The sequence below is a fragment of the Mesoplodon densirostris genome, chromosome 5, assembly GCF_025265405.1.
Source record: "Mesoplodon densirostris isolate mMesDen1 chromosome 5, mMesDen1 primary haplotype, whole genome shotgun sequence".
NCBI lineage: Eukaryota > Metazoa > Chordata > Mammalia > Artiodactyla > Ziphiidae > Mesoplodon > Mesoplodon densirostris.
In genome coordinates, this window is record NC_082665.1 from 4549913 (window position 1) to 4567309 (window position 17397).

The window sequence follows — 17397 nt, forward strand, 5'->3', positions numbered from 1 at the left end:
GTTAAAGGCTCCTCTTCTCTCGCTTTTTAAACCTGTCCCGATCCTGCCCTTCTGCGGCTACTGCTCCTGATGCCCCTCCCACTGAAAATGCTGCCTGCACCGCTCATCCCCACTTCCTCCCCTCCCCCACTCACTCCTCCCCTACCACTCTCCGCCCACACATTGACAGGCTCTGTCCCTGTGGACAACTCTCCAGCCTTATCCCTACCCACCCCCTTGGCAGCATTGCACACTGGGCTCTTCATCCACGCCTGGCATTTTCAAGCCTGACTCTTCACTAGAATCACTAGGGATCCTGCCTGCGCCTTGAGGCAAGGCTCCAGAATTGCTAGTTTTCAAAGCTTCCCGGAGAATCTGGAATTTGAGCCTGGGAGAAATGAGATAAAATGTCAGATTGAAGAGGCTGAGTGCCCTCATAATCCTGAATTGATTTGGAAACTTCAGTATGCATCCCTGAGGTCTTTCATATTTAAAAAAACGATTCCTTGCTGTGTTGACTGGAAAGACCTAGAAAACGTGAGCATCGGCAGTGGCTGAATTAGGGTTTCTAACTATCATTTCCCTCTACGCCAGGCCTCCTTGGAGAAGGCTGACTTCAGGCTTGGAACAGAAACCCAACAAGGTGACCCTGGGACATTTTGTCATACCAGAAAGTAAGGATGTTATCAAAGATTCCTGAGGTCCTATCAAGAGCTAGGGCAGAGCTGCAACAATTTAAACATCGTTAAAAGTAGTAATTGCAACGTCTCAGAACACTTCAATTATGTTGAAACTTATTCGTTCATAATGTTCTTTTAAAAAGTCCATTGTTTATCTTTGAAGAATGCTGAGGAACCCAATTCATTGTTTTTAAAAACTGGCAGAGAGAGGAAAAGAATCGAGCATTTATTATCTTGACTTCTTGTACAAACCACGCCTCAGTGGAACCACATAACTGATGAAGGGAAATTTCTCTTTATAGAAGTATTGCAGCTAATAAGTGAAGGAATGATTGAATTAGACTGTTGTCCTTTTGCAGCCCCTAAAGAATTAATGGATCTGGGCACTGAGCATACACAGCTGTTAACACCGCACAGCATTCTGTGCCTCCTGATGGAAGGCCACCATGCTGCCTGTGAAACCTTCTGGTCAAAAAATCAAACCTGAATCTGATTAAGCCTCTAGACCACAGGTTGGCAAACCGTATCCTGGGAGCTAGATCTGGCCTGCTGCCTGTTTTGGTAAATAAGGCTTTGTTGAAACACAGCCACACCTATTTGCTGAAGTAGTTGCAACAGAGACTGTATGGCCCTTAAAACCTAAAATATTTACTGCCTAACCCTTTATAGACAAAGTCTGCCAACCCTGCTCTAGATCACAAGAGTCCCAAGACCCTTATCAATCAACTGCAATTTAGGGACTTTATTTGGATCCTGATTTGAACATACTGAAAAAGTTACTTATGAGACAGAGACATTTGAACACTAGTTGGATGATGTTGTGGAATTATCAACACTTTAGATGTAATAATGGCATTGAGTGTGTGTGTGTGTGTGTGTGTGTGTGTGTGTGTGTGTGTGTGTGTAGTTCTCATCTAGTGGGGGCATATGCTGCAGTGTTTACGAAAGAAATGAGGTTTGTTTCAAAATAATATGGGTTGGTGGGGAAAGTACCAGGCAGGGTTCTCAGTGAAACACATAATCCTAATAATTAACCCTATCCACAGGCATCATTATTATTCCCATTTTACAGATGACAACCGAGGCACAGCTTCAGAATCTGAGTTCTGATTTCAGATCCTGTGCTCTTCGTCACGGGGCTTGGGCCACCCCTTTGATGTGGGTTTTCTGAAGATCACAGGATGGTCAAGCTGGGAAGGACCTCCAGAGGAACACCTGCCGGGGAGAGGCTACCAACAGCGTCCACGGATCCACATCGCGCCTTTAAAAGACATACGTTGAGTGTCCCTCTGTGTCAGATGCCACATTACAGCCAGAGCCACATGGACCGATAAGACCAGACAGCCCCTTCCATCAGAGACCACAGACAGACTGTAAATATACTTCTTTTTTGGAGACACCACTCCAGCTTCTGGGTGGAGGAGAGTTGGGGGCGGTGAGCCTGGGGACGGAGACCAATTTGGAGGTCACGGCAGGAGTCCATGAGGGTGATGGCAAGGGGCACTGAAAAGGAGAGTTTAGCGTTTCATGTTGAGAAGTTAAATCTGCACAACCTAGGGAAGAAGGATGATAGGCTCACATTAGGACACAGTATACAGACATCTGTGTTACCATCACTTCTGTCTGCCCGTGGCTGGTGCCCATCCACTTTCAGAGCTGAGCCACAAATCCCATCTCACCTTGATCCTCAAACAGTGGGAGGCTGGGGTGGCGGATGTCCCTGTTTATGAGGGGACGTTGAGGGACAGGAGCACTGAGCTCCCACCACATCCTGGATGCTCTTAGCTCTAACTCACATCCTCTGACTTATTCTCCGAGGTGGGCATCCTGTGCTCAGGCCATGGAGAAGGGCACCCAGGCAGAGTCGAAGGTCAGCCTGAGATCACGGCCAGCAAATAGCCAACCTGATATGAATCCGGTCCATAAACTGCACAAACCTATGCTCTTTTTCCTAAACCACATTGCCTTCTTTATTTTTTTTTAATTTTATTGAAGTATAATTGATTTACAATGTTGTGTTCATTTCTGCTGTACAGCAAAGTGATTCAGTTATACATACATATACATTTTTAAAAAAGATTATGTTCCATGATGGTTCATCACAGGATATTGAATATAGTTCACTGTGCTCTACAGTAGACCCTTGTTGTTTCTCCATTCTATATATACTAGTTTGCATCTGCTAATCCCAAACTCCCAATCCTTCCCTCCCCCTTGGTGACCACAAGTCTGTTCTCTATGTCTGTGAGCCTGTTTCTGTTTTGTAGATATGCTCATTTGTGTCATATTTTAGATTCCACATACAAGTGATATCATACGGTATTTGTTTTTCTCTTTCTGACTTACTTCGCTTAGTATGATAATCTCTAGGTCCATCCATGTTGCTGCAAATGTCGTTATTTTATACATTGTCTTCTTAAAATGACTCATCAGGCAGATCTTGGGACACAGGGAAGTAAGGGCTCACTTCCGACTTCCTTTTACCAACCTTCCCTCATGCCTTTAAAACAGGTCATGGCTTTACAGAAAGTCATGTACACTTTCAGGAACACATCACTTGGATAAATAAGGCCCATCAGTATTATATTACATCAGCTGGGTTCCACCTAGGCAAGTCTCTACCTAGAAAGGTAGGCTGCCAAACTCGTGGAGGTTTCCAAATGTTTGTCCACCGCCAGCCCTGCTCTTTGAATGAATGCAGAAGTAACAGCCAAAGGAAGGCACAAAGACTCTGCGCCTAGAGACCTGGGATCCGCTTCTGCCACAGACCACTGGAACATCCTCAGACAGCTTTCTTCTGCTCTCTGAGCCTTGGTTTCTAAGGAAACACCCTCCTCCAAGGGTGTGTTTTCATCGAATCAGCATGATTGGCACCCCCTGGAGTTGTGTATCGGTATGGTTTTGCTTGCTTTATTAAGTTCCCTTGATTCTCTTTGTTCACGTTGTAACCGCTCCAAAGCCAGGATGCAGATGCTAGTCACCTGAGAAGGCATGCATTTGGTTATGATTCCTGTGCCGTGAGTGGAAACCACTGTCCTTGGCATTTCAGTTGCCAGACCACTTAAGGATCATTTGAGAAAAGTGTATGAGTCTTGGGATTGTCTAAAACTTTCTGTTGTTAACGTCCAGAAATCCCAGCATAAATGCTTGCAAAAAGGTGTCAGGGGCTGGGGGATTCCTGGGGACCACAGTAGGAAACCCCTGGGGTGGCAGGATAATGGTTCCCTAAAGATGTCCATGTCCTTGTCCCTGGAACCTGTGAATAAGTTACCTTATATGACAGAAGGGACTTTGCAAACCTGATTAAATTAAGGCCCTTGAGCTTGGGGGAACAGCCTGGATTATCCCAATTTCCTAGCTGTGGTCAGAGGGAGCCATGATTACAGAAGAACTGTCAGAAAGGTGCAATGTTGCTAGCTTCGAAGAGGGAGGAGGGAGGAGCCACAGGCCAAGGAATTCAGGTGACCTGAGAAAGTTGTAAAGGCAAGGAAATTGTCTCCTTCAGAGGCACCAGAAAGGAAAGCAGCCCTGTTGGCTCTATGATTTTAGCCCAGTGGGATCCAGGTCAGACTCTGACCTTTAGAAGTTTAAGATAATAAAATTCATGCTGTTTTAAGCCACCAAGTTTATGGTCATTTGTTACAGCAGTGATAGGAAACGAACACACCACTCTTAGGAAACTGTATCACTTCGTAATGGCACAGAGATTGATATTGTAGGGAAAAACACAGATATTGATGACTGAGTCCAAAAAGGATTCAGGAGAGTTGGCTGGAGTATGAAAAATTTTAAGAATAACTTACCAGCTTATTTCACCTATATTTTATGTTTATATAGCCATACCTAAATTGGGCCAAAAACCTCTTTTCTAGGCATTAAAATACCTAAGTGCTAAGAAAGTATCCTATAATGATTAACGGTAACATTTTTTTTTCTCAGTGGTGCATGAAATAGTGGTTCTTTCTGCTGAGGTGTGTATCTTACTATGATTAGCGTTGGTGAAATTGACAACACTTGTGGAAGTCTTTGCTACATAGTAGCCACTCAAGAAATGCTGTACCTTCCCGGAAAATATTGTCTTGGATTTTAAGACTCTGTCCCCTTGGCTGTGTAAATCTGGGATTTGGGGGAGTGCCCATCTTCACGGTCATCCTTCCTGTCACTCGGCTCTAGGGTGTGGTCGGGATGCCCTCTCTCCCCCTCTGCAACTTCGCTGCTCTTTTCCCGTTGCACTAGGACCGGTTTCCATCTCTCATTCAAGAGACCGGGACTCATTTGATTATGATGGCACAGGTGAGAGGGTGGAATCTTTGCCGCATTCAGCGAAGCTCTGGAGTTCAGAGCTCCTTCAAGTTCGGTGACTTTTACATCATCGTAATTAATTAATATTCGTGCCAATGCAGGCAGAGTCCTTGAGTGGTGAAATCAGAAGTAGGTTGCCGGCCACAGACCGACTCATTCTTTGCAAGAACGTCTTCTTTAATGTGCTGTTTTTACTTCGGTCACCGTCTGAAAGACTTAACTGCTTCTCTTTCCTGGTAGAAGTCTGGAGGAAGAAAATTTCAAGCTAGCGCCTGCAAAAGCATCTGTTTTGACAGGGACCATTTAGAGAATGGGACTGTCTTTTATGTGGATTTATGAGTTTGTGGGAGGAAAAGAGTAAAAGCATGAAGAAGGGAGGGAGTGAAGGAGAAAGAATAAGAAAGAAAGGGCAGGAGAAAATGTGAGTCAGACTGCAGTGGGTGTGGGGAATGGCTGGGAAACCGCATCATCTACCCTTCCCCCTCCCAGCAGATTCCCGTGCCCAGTGGAGTTTCAGAGCCCCTGGCTGGTCCAGTTTCAATCAGATCAGCTTCATCTCGCACAGGAGAAAAAAGCAGCATGGGCCCCAGAAACCACCCTCTCTCTCAAGCTCAGGGCACAGAATGCCCTCCCTACTGCCCTCCCCCGCAAGCTCAGGGTGCAGCAGCCCATGTGAGACATTGGGGTGGGGCTGGAGGAGTGAAGGCAAAGGACCCCTAGAGGCAAATAATCAGAAAGGCCCTTCGTATCCAAAGAGCAGCTAACCCTGGCACTTGACCTCAGATTGCCCCCATGGGTGGCCTGCTGTGTGATGTGGGACATCTGGTCTGGCAAGGTCCTAGCAGACAGTGGGGACCCAGAGGGTAGTGCTGCATTTCCTTGTAGGATGCCATTGTCAAAGGTGGGAGCAGGGCTCCAGGCAGCAGTGGAATGCCCAAGCATGCCCGGGCCCTGCCCTGAGCTCCCGGGCCCTTGTCTTGACACTGCAGAGACACCAATAAAATCCCACCAGCAGAGACGCTGGAAATGGGGTGGGCAAACCCAGACCAGTTATGGGAGAAAACTCATTAAAAATCTCAGAAATTCCACCAGAGCGTCACATATAGGGTGACTGTCCAGCTGTGGCCTGCAACTCAAGGACCCCCTAGGCACTGCCCATCCCCCATCCCCGGCTCAAAATGGCACCACCCCCTGCACCCTGGTTCTTAGGTCTGGGCACCTGCGCCCACCCTGCCTCTGCTCCATCCCCAAGAGGAAGCACATCAGCTGACACCCGGCCCCCATCCCACTCTCTCCTCTCCCAAGGACTCCCACTAAACTGGCTACAGAGAGAACCTGTACTACTACCAAGATTCATCAGTCTTAGCTTTTACTTCCCAATACGTGCAGACAGTGAGAAGTTCCCAGACACACGAGGAGAACCAGCAGCTGAAGGGGCTCCACTGATCGGAGGGGGCAGTGGAGAACTTCACACAGAATTCTAAGACTTTGTTCCTGAGGGAGATTTCAGGAGCTATTCTAAGAAGGGAATAAGAGCTTTTACTGTTAAAAAAAAAAATGCAAGTGGAGCTCAAAAAAGAATTCTTGGAGATAAAAACATAATTTCTGAGAATAAAAGAAAAACTCATAGAGGCAGTACATGGCAAAAGGGACACAGCTGAAATCTGAGGTGTAAATGAGCTGCTCAATGTAGGTCAGGGAATGGTTGGCAGACCCAGAGTAAAGAGATGAGGAGGTGGCGACCACGAAAGGATAGATTTATGGGGAAGGGGATCTAGGGGACTTTTACTTTCATGTCACAAGTTTCAGGAAGGTAGAACTGAAATGATGTCACTAACCTTCAACTAGGCACCCCCATACTCTACTCATCTTAGACCGAAGCACACTTTTCAAATCTTTTGCTCACGCAATACCTTGCCTAACTTTTGGATTCTTTCTGTAGATCAGAGAAGTAGAAATGAAGAATAAGTTATTAACAGATGGCCAGATCTCTTCCCTAGCTTCCCCTTCAGTAGACTCACGAACAAGCTGTAGGAACAAGGTAGCATCTAAAGAAAGACCACAAGAAGTCAACAAGCCTGCACACAGTGGGGGATGGCAATCACTCTGACCCCCCATCTCAATGATTAACTGAGATTACTTCCGTTTCCCGCCCCCCCGCTTATTTATTTATTTATTTATTTATTTATTTATTTATTTATTTATTTATGGCTGTGTTGGGTCTTCCTTGCTGCGCGCAGGCTTTTCTCTAGTTGCGGTGAGTGGGGTCTACTCTTCATTGAGGTATGCTGGCTTCTCATTGCGGCGGTTTTTCTTGTTGCAGAGCATGGGCTCTAGGCATGTGGGCTTCTGTAGTTGTGGCACGTGGGCTCAGTAGTTGTGGCTCACGGGCTTAGTTGCTCTGCGGCATGTGGGATCTTCCCGGACCAGGGCTTGAACCCATGTCCCCTGCATTGGCAGGCGGATTCTTAACCCCTGAACCACCAGGGAAGCCCCGCCTGGCCCCGCTTTTTTTAAAGATTTTTTTCTGATGTGGACCATTCTTTAAAGTCTTCATTGAATTTGTTACAATACTGCTTCTGGTTTATGTTTTGGTTTTTTGGCCACGAGACATGTGGGATCTTAGCTCCCAGACCAGGGGACAAACCCACACCCCCTGCATTAGAAGGTGAAGACTTAACCACTGGACCACCAGGGAAGTCCCCCCTTGTTTCCCTTTAAAAGCTTTCATGACTGAGCAGAATCTTCAGGGGTGGTTTTTGGGAGACACTGAGTCTACCATCCCCCCAGATTGCTGTCTTTCTGGTGGGAACATATGTATATGTATAAGTGATTCACTTTGTTATAAAGCAGAAACTAACACACCATTGTAAAGCAATTATACTCCAATAAATATGTAAAAAAAAAAAAGAAAAAAGCAAGCTTCCTTTCTACCTACCTTTGCCTCTCTCGGGGATTGATTTTTGAGCGGTAAGCAACTGGATCTGTCGGTAACACCAGGATTCTCTTTCCTTTGGGAGGGAACGGGGAGTGTGGTGTGCCTTCCTTTGCCACTTCTGAAAAAGATCTTACTCATGAAATACATCAACCAAATGGAAAAAATGAATTAGAAGGAGGAATTCAAGAAAAGGAAGGCGCAGTGTATAAGAGACAGTGACCAGTGATACAGTAAAACTCAGAGCTGAATCTGAACAGCTGTTGAGAATAGGACTGAAAGTCTTAACGCAATTGTTGAGGAAGGATTCTCGAAGCAGAGGAGGCAGGATGTGAAAAAATAAAACCACTCAACAACCGAGAACCCAGTGTCCTGATTATTTCGCCAAGCTCTTTCATTTAGGCGGGGAGGGGTAGGGCGGGGATGAGGGGGAAGGGGTCTAGCCTGGGTTAGGGTGGGGATGGTGGGAGGGGGTGTGGGAAGGGTTACTTGAGGAGAGAGGGGAGATGCCCCGGGTCCCACAACAAGGACTGACTCCTGATGCAGGATTCTCTACTGTGTCCCATCTTCACACTGCCTTACCTTTCTTATCTGTAAAATGGGAGAGAAAACCCACTCCACTGGAGACAATGAAATTAGTACATAACAAATGCCAATCACTTCATCCAGAGCTAGCACGTTTTAATTGCTTGATAGTCACTAGCTTTTATTTTAATGAATAACAATGATTATTATTATTGATGTGATAGAAAAATACAGGTTCAACCGTGTTTAAACTTTTTTTTTTAATTTAAAAACATAGAACTTCATTTATGTCATTATAAAAACTTATCAGAAACCCTTTCAACATCTACTCTGGGTTTGGAATATTGACACTCCTGCCCTGGTGACAAACCTGTGCCCCATGACGTCCTGTGGAGGAAATCCCTTTCTAAAGACCTGGGGCAGGCGGGTGTGGTGCCCTGTCCCTGAGTGAGCCAGGCAGGTGGACCCGGCCAGGCTGACTGGCTTGGGTTGGGTCTTGAGGATGGAGTTTGTTTGCTTTTTTCTGGGAGGCTGGGGCCTCTCCCCCTCAGGTGGACGGGGGCCGAGCCTACAGCCAATAAGAAAGCACCTGAAAAAGAAAGTCACAGGAGACTTCTGTCTCCGGGCAAAGAGCAGGATGTGGACCTTTGTACAGAGTGAGATGGTAACTATTTGTTTTTAAACCACAAGAATAGGATTTGAATCACAAGCCAACAGTGCACTCAGGAGCTCCCTTTAGCCATCCAGACCCCTGCAAAGGGCCTTACGTCCCTGCATGAAGAGGAGAAAAGGTCAAGAGCGACCTCTCCCACACACCTGGGGGCCAGGTGTTCTCACCTGGGTTACCCTCCCGTAACAGTCACTCAGGGGTTTTGGTCAGGGAGGGTGGATACAGAGCCCTCAGTACTGGATTTCTGGGCTTCCTGGGGGCTTGGGGGATGAGGACCTCTGGCGAAACTTATCTTCTTGGGAAGTGTTTAAAGTCAGACAATCACCATTATAATGGTTACTATTCATCAGCCGCCATATGCCAGGCTCTTACCCACTTTATCTCATTGAATCCTTCAGCAACAGTGGGCAGCGAATATCATCACCCCCAGTTTATAGGTGAGGCAATGGAGACCCCGGCAAGTTAAGGAACTTGCCACATGGCAGGGGGAGAGGATGTTGGCCCCCAGGCTGGAGTAACAGATTCACTGCATAGCTTCAGGAAGAATTTGAGGGCAATATATTTCCTTAGGCTTTTCTTTCATCAGTACCTGTAGATCACTTCCATCTGAGTGAAGCTTTTATTTAGTTTTGAAAGAAACTACTGTTAACGCATCTGTAGTTTATCAGGGTGTCGTGGAGCCAAGCTCTCCCCACCTCCACCCCGTGAAATGGAAGCAACCTTGCCTTATCAGGTCTTGAAGGCTGGTGGCTTTCTATTTACGAATGAGGGTGGTGAACTTGCCTTTCTGCTTGGGGATGTGATGGCTGCAACGGCTTTCTTTTTCGAGCTCTTTGCGATAACCTTGGGCTGGGTCATTTTGTACTCGAAGCTCAAGGCTAAATAAATAAGCTCCTATCCTTGAGTCTTGTTTTCACCACATTGGACATTGAACTTGATGGAGTCCCTTGAGGAAAACCAAGCATGAACCCTAGGGACGATCTTTCACAACCCAAGAAGGACAATCAAGGGTATGAAAATGATCTTTGGCTCCGAGCCCCAGAAGGGAGCTGGTGAGTTCTCAGGTCCCATCTGACCTGGGCCCTCAGAAGTGTTTGATTCAGGGCTGACCTTTCCACCTTCACTCTTTTTTCCACTGATCTCTCTGCCATCTCTGCCCTGCTCTTCCTCTATTCTCCCTGTTCTCTCCTTCTCAGGTTGTGGTTCCTCCCTCTCCAACCCTTTAGTGTTGGAGATCCCGGGGTACCGTCCTTGGTCCACTCCTGTGTTCATGGGGTCTCATCCAGATCGTGGCTTGAAATATCACGTCTGTTTTCAGTTCCAGCTCAGACCTCTCCTTGACTCCTGACACTAGGGCCCTAGAGCCTCTGTCTCCTTGACAATCCACTGGGATTTTTAATAGACATCCCAAGTTCAACATGATCAAAGTGAACTTCTGCTTTAGTACCCTTCCCCTCCCCCCTCCCCCAAGCTGTCTACGTGCTGTGCTCTCCATCTCAGTTAATATTCCACCCATTCTTCTAGCTGTTCAAACCCACAAATTCAGGAGACACCCTTGATTTTTCTTTCCCTCACACCCCACATGCACGCATCAGGAATCATCTGACTGCACCTTCAAAATTTATGAGAAACTGACCGCCCACTTTGCATTCCTCCACTGGTCCCTGGTCTGGGCCACCATCATCTCCCACCTGCCCTAGGCTCCCAGCTGGCCTCCTGGCTGTCACACCTGTCCTCGTAGTCTGTTTTCTGCCCAGCTGCCACAGTGACCTTGTTAAAATATGTCACAGCATGTCACTCCTCTGTGCAAACCTCTGCAATGGTTCCCAGGGGCTCATGTCTTGCAGTGACTTGTGAGGCCCTCTGGGGAGGCCCCTCCTCCTGGAACCCTCGGGGCATCTGGCCTCATTGCTATTCCAGGGAATGCTCAGATGTGCTGCACCCTTAGGGCTCTTTGTTGCCTGTTCCTTCTGGAGTGTTCTCCCTCTGGACAGCTTCACGCTGCACGCCCTCACTTCCTTCAAGCCCTTGCTCAAGGCTACCTCTCTATTCCCAGTCACAACCACCCCCTTCTCCCCAGACTGGCCCAGGTGCTCCCTGACCCTTGCCTGCCTCTACTTTTTTGTCTTCCAGCCTTCCTTTCTTTTCCCTCCCTCCCTCCCTTCCTTCCTCCTTCTTTCTCTCTTCCCATAGCACTTGTCACTTTATAACAAACCAGACAAGTGAATCACTCATTCTGTTTGCTCTTTACTGCTCACTGTCTATCTCCCTGCATACCCCACTCCCACCACTCATAAACTCCACATGGGCAGCAATCTTTGCCTATTTTGTTTGTTAACACATCTCAGATGCCTAGGACAGAGGCTGGCATGCTGTAAGTACTCAGTGCATATTTGCAGGAGGGAGGAAGGAAGGAAGGAAGGAAGAAAGGAAGGAAGGAGGGAAGGAAGGAGGGAGGAAAGAATTGAAGGAGTCCCACGATTGCCCCCAGGGCCCCTCTTCCTTCCTAGAGTCCCAGCATGTCCTACAGCCTGGGTAGCCCTTAAAAATTCTCCTGGCTGATGTGGTTCCTGCCGCCGTGGGCTGCACTCGGTGCACTGCTGGGGTCACCTCTGCTCTGCTGGCCACTCTCCAGTGATACTGCTCTCGTGAGTGGGAGGCTGTGTTAGTTCTTAGCTGAGCTGAATTGTCTACTAAGCTATGAAAATGGCGGTGCCTTGGGCCCAAGACATGTGGTTGTAACCCACTCTTCATCTTCTCCTGGGCGGGAGACACTCCAGGTGCAGACCGAAAGAAACATCTATCAGGGAAAGGCTAGAAGTAAACAACAAAGTCCTACTGTATGGCACAGGGAACTATATTCAATATCTTGTAATAAACTATAATGGAAACTATGTATAACAATCACTTTGCGGCATACCAGAAACTAACACAACATTGTAAATCAACTAGACTTCAATAAAAATAAATATTAAAGGAAAGGCTAGAAAAACAAGCTGAGGACACCAAAATTCTTGTTTGGTTTCTGCCTATATTAACAAGAATATCCTACTAAATAAAACTTTGATTAAAAATGATGTCATGGGGGTTTAAGTCACTTTCAAGTGAGTGGGCACTGAAGCTTCTAATTTTTGACAAAAGATTGATGAGATAATTTTTCATCATTTCTGTCACTAAATATTTAGGATATATATAACTCATCTTACACATGTCATGTAAACCCAGTTGATTCCCAGAATATATGTATGTTAAACACTTTTCTAAGGCATGATTCTTTTAAGTCCATTTATTTCTTACTACACCTGTTTCCCATGTTATATAGTTTTGTGCTAAAATGCCTTTACAAAAATCATTGTGATATGTTCCCTCTATACCAACTTTAATGAGAGTTTTTATCATGAATGGATGTTGAATTTTGTCAAATGCTTTTTCCATGTCCATTGAAATGATCATGTGGTTTTTATCCTTCCTTTTTTTAATGTGGTGTATCACATTGATTGATTTGCAGATATCGAACCATCTTTGCATCCCTGGAATAAATATATATATATATATATATACACATACAATGGAATATTACTCAGCCATAAAAATGAATGAAATTCTGCCATTTACAACAACATGGATGCACCTAGAGGGTATTAGGCTTAGTAAAATAAGTCAGACAGAGAAAGACAAATACCTTATGTTACCACACATGGAATCTAAAAAAAAAAAACCAAACAAATGAATATAACAAAACAGAAGCAGACACAGATATAGAGAACAAACTGGTGGCTCCCAGTGGGGAGAGGGAAGAGAGGAGGGGCAAGATAGGGGTAGGGGATTAAGAGGTATAAAATACTATGTATAAAATAAATCAACTACAAGGGTATGTTGTACAGCACAGGGAACATAGCCAATATTTGATAACAACTTTAAATGGAGTATAATCTATAAAGACTTTGAATCACTATGTTGTACATCTGAAACTAATATAATATTGTAAGTCAATTATACTTCAGTAAAAAAAGAAGTCACTGTGTTGTTTGGGAGTTCAGATTCATAAACTCTGAAATAGTGTTAATGTGAGTAGCTCTGGATATGGACATAGTACATGGTTTTCGATTATACTTCTAGCCAGAGACAACACAGTAAGATGTTGGATTTGGCCCCAGCTCTATATGCTGGGAAATTCTGCTGGGGAGGAAATCAAAGAGGAAAATGGAAACATGTTACATTGTACTTGGAGCCATGTGTGGTCTGGTTACCTTTCCCATACATGGTCCGGCTGGTCCCCTCTCTTTCCTTTCCTTCTCCCTTTCTTTTTCTCTCTTCCTCCCTCCCTCCCTCCCTTCCTCTCTTTCTCTATCTTCCTCCCTCCCTTTCTCTCTTTGTCTCTCTCTCTTCCTCCCTCCCTTCCTTCTTCCTTTTGAACTTGTCGCTTTCTGAGGTTCACTTTCATGGGTATCTTCTACCAACCAGGCCGACTGACCCTGGAACCTCAGGACCAAGCATCTGAATTAGAGCAGAGAACCTGCCAGGAGCCCAGCTTGGGAGGCTGGTTACCATTTCCTGGGAACTCACTGTGTACACAGGTATAGATGCTTTACTTTTATTAAGTTGTTTATAAACAATCAACCCTGTTTCACAGAAGCAGAAACTAGGGTGCAAAACGGTTAGGGCAGTAACCTGGAGAGTAAGTGGTGGGTAGGTAACTGGGATGAGATGATTTTTCATCTGAGAGTATTTTGCAAAATGTAAAGCCCTATACAAACCTAAAGGAAGCCTCAGGGCTTTGTTACTTGTGCGTCTCTAGAGGAGAGGAAGGATAGGTTATTCCAATGCCTGAATAAGATATTTTATTGCAAGAATATTTTACAACATTAAACTAAGAATATTGCAGGCCACAGTTAACAATATCATGAAGGGCTTCACTGGCAACTCTTTGGAGCTCTGGCTGCCTGCCAGGAGCTTTACACGCATCCTAACTCTCACATCATCGTGTCTTATGGAGAGGAGATCTGGGATCTGGGGTCAGTTACCCACCAACCAGTATTCACCTCCCTGCATCTGGTTGCCCAGAGTGATCTGGGTGGGTTTTCCTGACAGCAGTTCAAACAGCGCTCCGCCCATCCTCCTGTGCACTTGTCCTAATGCACTTGGAAGGTTCCCAGACCACCCCAGTCCACAGTGACCCCTGCCCTCTGCCATCACACACACTGCATATGGCACACACACACACACACACACACACCCTACACACACACACACACCCTACACACACACACACACCCTACACACACACACACAAGCAAACAGACCACCTATTGATGGCTCATAAGCCACAAGCCCCTGGGCATCTGCTCTCATGGGTGAAGGTTTCTCCTGGGCCTGCCCAGCACTCTGACTCCAGACAGACTCCTCTAGAACAAAAAAAGAGGGCTCTGCCCAGAGCGTCAGCAGAGATGGGTTGCCGTGAACGTCTCCGGGCACTGGGGATGTGGTTTGGAACCCAAGGGTCCTAATCTTGGGGGACTCTGCAGGCTCTCTGGAGGGACAGTCCCCTGAGAAGCCGTGCATTTGCCCTGCAGAGGAGGGGTTCAGTCACAGCCCCCTCTGTGCCCTGACCCCTGTCCCCTCTCCACACACCCCCTTCCAGCCAAGGCAGCTCAGTCAGGGAACTTGCGTGAAATGCCCTGTGTGTGAGGAAAATGAACAGTGTTGCTTATCCCATGATAGGAATTTATAAACCTGGGAGCACATTGTGTCTGCAAATAGTTCTCTTTCCTGATCAATTGACAGAGGTTTGGGAGATCCAGCGAGCTTGGCCGTTCTCACCCATCACCAGCACCTTCTCTTAAGCATGTAGGTTTGGGCTCCAGGGCAGAAGGAATTAGCCTGGGTCTTATCTGCAATCCACTTTCACAACTGAAGAAATCGTTGAAAACATTTCAAGTGACACCTGGGCCAGTTTATAATCAGGTCCCTGTTGGGAAATCCCTTGGGGGTAAATGCTCACTTTCTTCAGGGCCCCCTGCTTATGTGGGCAGGGAGATTGTGCCCGGGGTTCCTTTTAAGAATATAAATGTGGATTTCAGATCCATTGGAATCCGTTCAGTCCCTGGTTGATTTTTCCTCTCCCTGAATCAAACTTTTTTTTTCCTGTCTAGAATATTTTGAAAAGAAAAAAGAAAAAGAAAGAAAAGGCACAGGTTGGTCTGTCTGCTGTGTGCCTGCCTGTGTGCAGCTGAGTCAATGAATCCCTCTTTGTTCGCTACTACAAACCCGGCTTTGATCTCCCCCTGTCTTGTGTCCGTGTGTAGCACTGTACCAGGTAATGAAAGGATTTTTCTTGTGTTTCCGTTCTTTGTTTTCAAGGAACAACAGAGAGGGGGTATTTCCAGACTAGTGAGTATATTCCCAGAAGCAAGTGGCTGAGGAAGTGAATGCCGTAGAACGGAGTGGAGTTGAAGAAACCGCATCTCTTACTTAGCTGCTTATTTTCTTTTTTCCCCAAACGGTGACCTACCAACCTCCTCATTACTAGGGTCAATTTCTGTCCTCAGAGACCTGCTTCTGGAGGAGAGGGACTTCCAGATCGTCTCAGGATGGAGCCAGTTGGGACGGGACAGCCCTGGGGGGCCATTCCCTAGCACGGTTCGCAGGAATGAGGTCCGTCGGGCCCGTGTTGTCCACACCCTGCTCCCAGAGACCTCATTTGCTTGGTTTAACACCTGGCTCAGAGCCATCTGGAAATACCAGTTTTATCACACTAATTAATTAATAATCCAGGGCTGTGACCTCCCTGCTCAGCGGGACCACGATGGAGAAGAAGAATACAGGTGCCTTCAGGAGAGACACCCACTCCGGGGAGCCCTGGCAGCCTTTCCCACCCCCCGCCCAGGAATGTGTCCAGAAGTCCTCAGCTCCTGGGGCAGGGGGCGTGTCAGCTGTCCCTGCCGCCCTCTCAGGTGTCACCTGCTTCACAATCCTCTCCTGGTGAGGTGCTCCAGGACATAAAGGGGACACTGTAACTGCATGCAGCCAGCAGAGTCGCATACGTGGAAAGCAGACGTGAGAACCAGGACAAGGGTTGACAGCCGCTTTGGTCTCAAAGATCAGGAAGGAAATCAGGCAAACACCTAGTCTCAGGACCTTGACCTAATGGCTGGACAGTGTCCGCTGAGGATGGCCATGTGTCTCAGAACATGCTATGTTTCATGATCTTCACTGGGCCGGGGGGGCCAGCTGCTCCTGTCCGATGCCCAGGGGTGCCCTGCTCAGGTGCAGCTGGAGTCCAGTCTTTGGGGCGAGGTAATGGTATCCATCAGGGGCCGGGGAGAGGCCCTCTCCTGCCCAGGGAACCTCTGTGCTCTCTGCCCCCGTCGCTCCTTTCCACCTTCCTCCCTCGCATGGCTATCATCCCATCCCCCCGCCCCTTGTCATTCCTTAGCCTCCAGTGGTGTTGGAACCTCCCTTCAGTGGCACTCAGAACTGACCACGTGCCACTTCCCAGTTCACACGGCCAGTGACACCAGCAACAACTTTCCAGAGTTCAGGGAAGGTCTCAGCTTCACCACGTCCTCTCCGCCTTACGATAGCTACATGAAAATGGGTAGACTCTGGATTATCTTTCTTTTTTTTTTTTTTTTTTTTTTTTTGCAGTACGTGGGCCTTTCACTGTTGTGGCCTCTCCCGTTGTGGAGCGCAGGCTCTGGACGCGCAGGCTCAGGGGCCATGGCTCACGGGCCCAGCCGCTCTGCGGCACGTGGGATCTTCCCGGACCAGGGCATGAACCTGCGTCCCCTGCATCAGCAGGCAGACTCTCAACCACTGCGCCACCAGGGAAGCCCCTGGATTATCTTTCTAAAGAGGCATTTATTAGGTTTTATAATAAACATTTTGCTGTTTTCAGACATCACATATTTGAAAAAAGGTTTTTTGGTCGTTGATCAGTGTCTAATAAAGCTTTTCGGGGGCCATACAATCTACAGCACATCATCACCATCACAAAACCTAGGAGTAGAAAGTGAATATAATGACACCAAGTATGCTAATGTTCTCTTTATTTCAGGGGAAGCATAAGTACCTTGCGTTTTTACAGTGATTTATGTTTATAAACATCCACATTCAATTCACTCACTCAGTTGGATTGTCTCAGCAATCTCCAGGGGTCAGGGGCAGGAATGATTATTTCTAGTTTACATTTTGAGGAAACCGAGGCTTATATAGTTGATGAATTGTTTGGAGTCACCAATAACTAGTAGATTTTGATTTGATTTTAGATTTTCTGACTTTTTTCTACTGTAGACCTCAACTTCCTT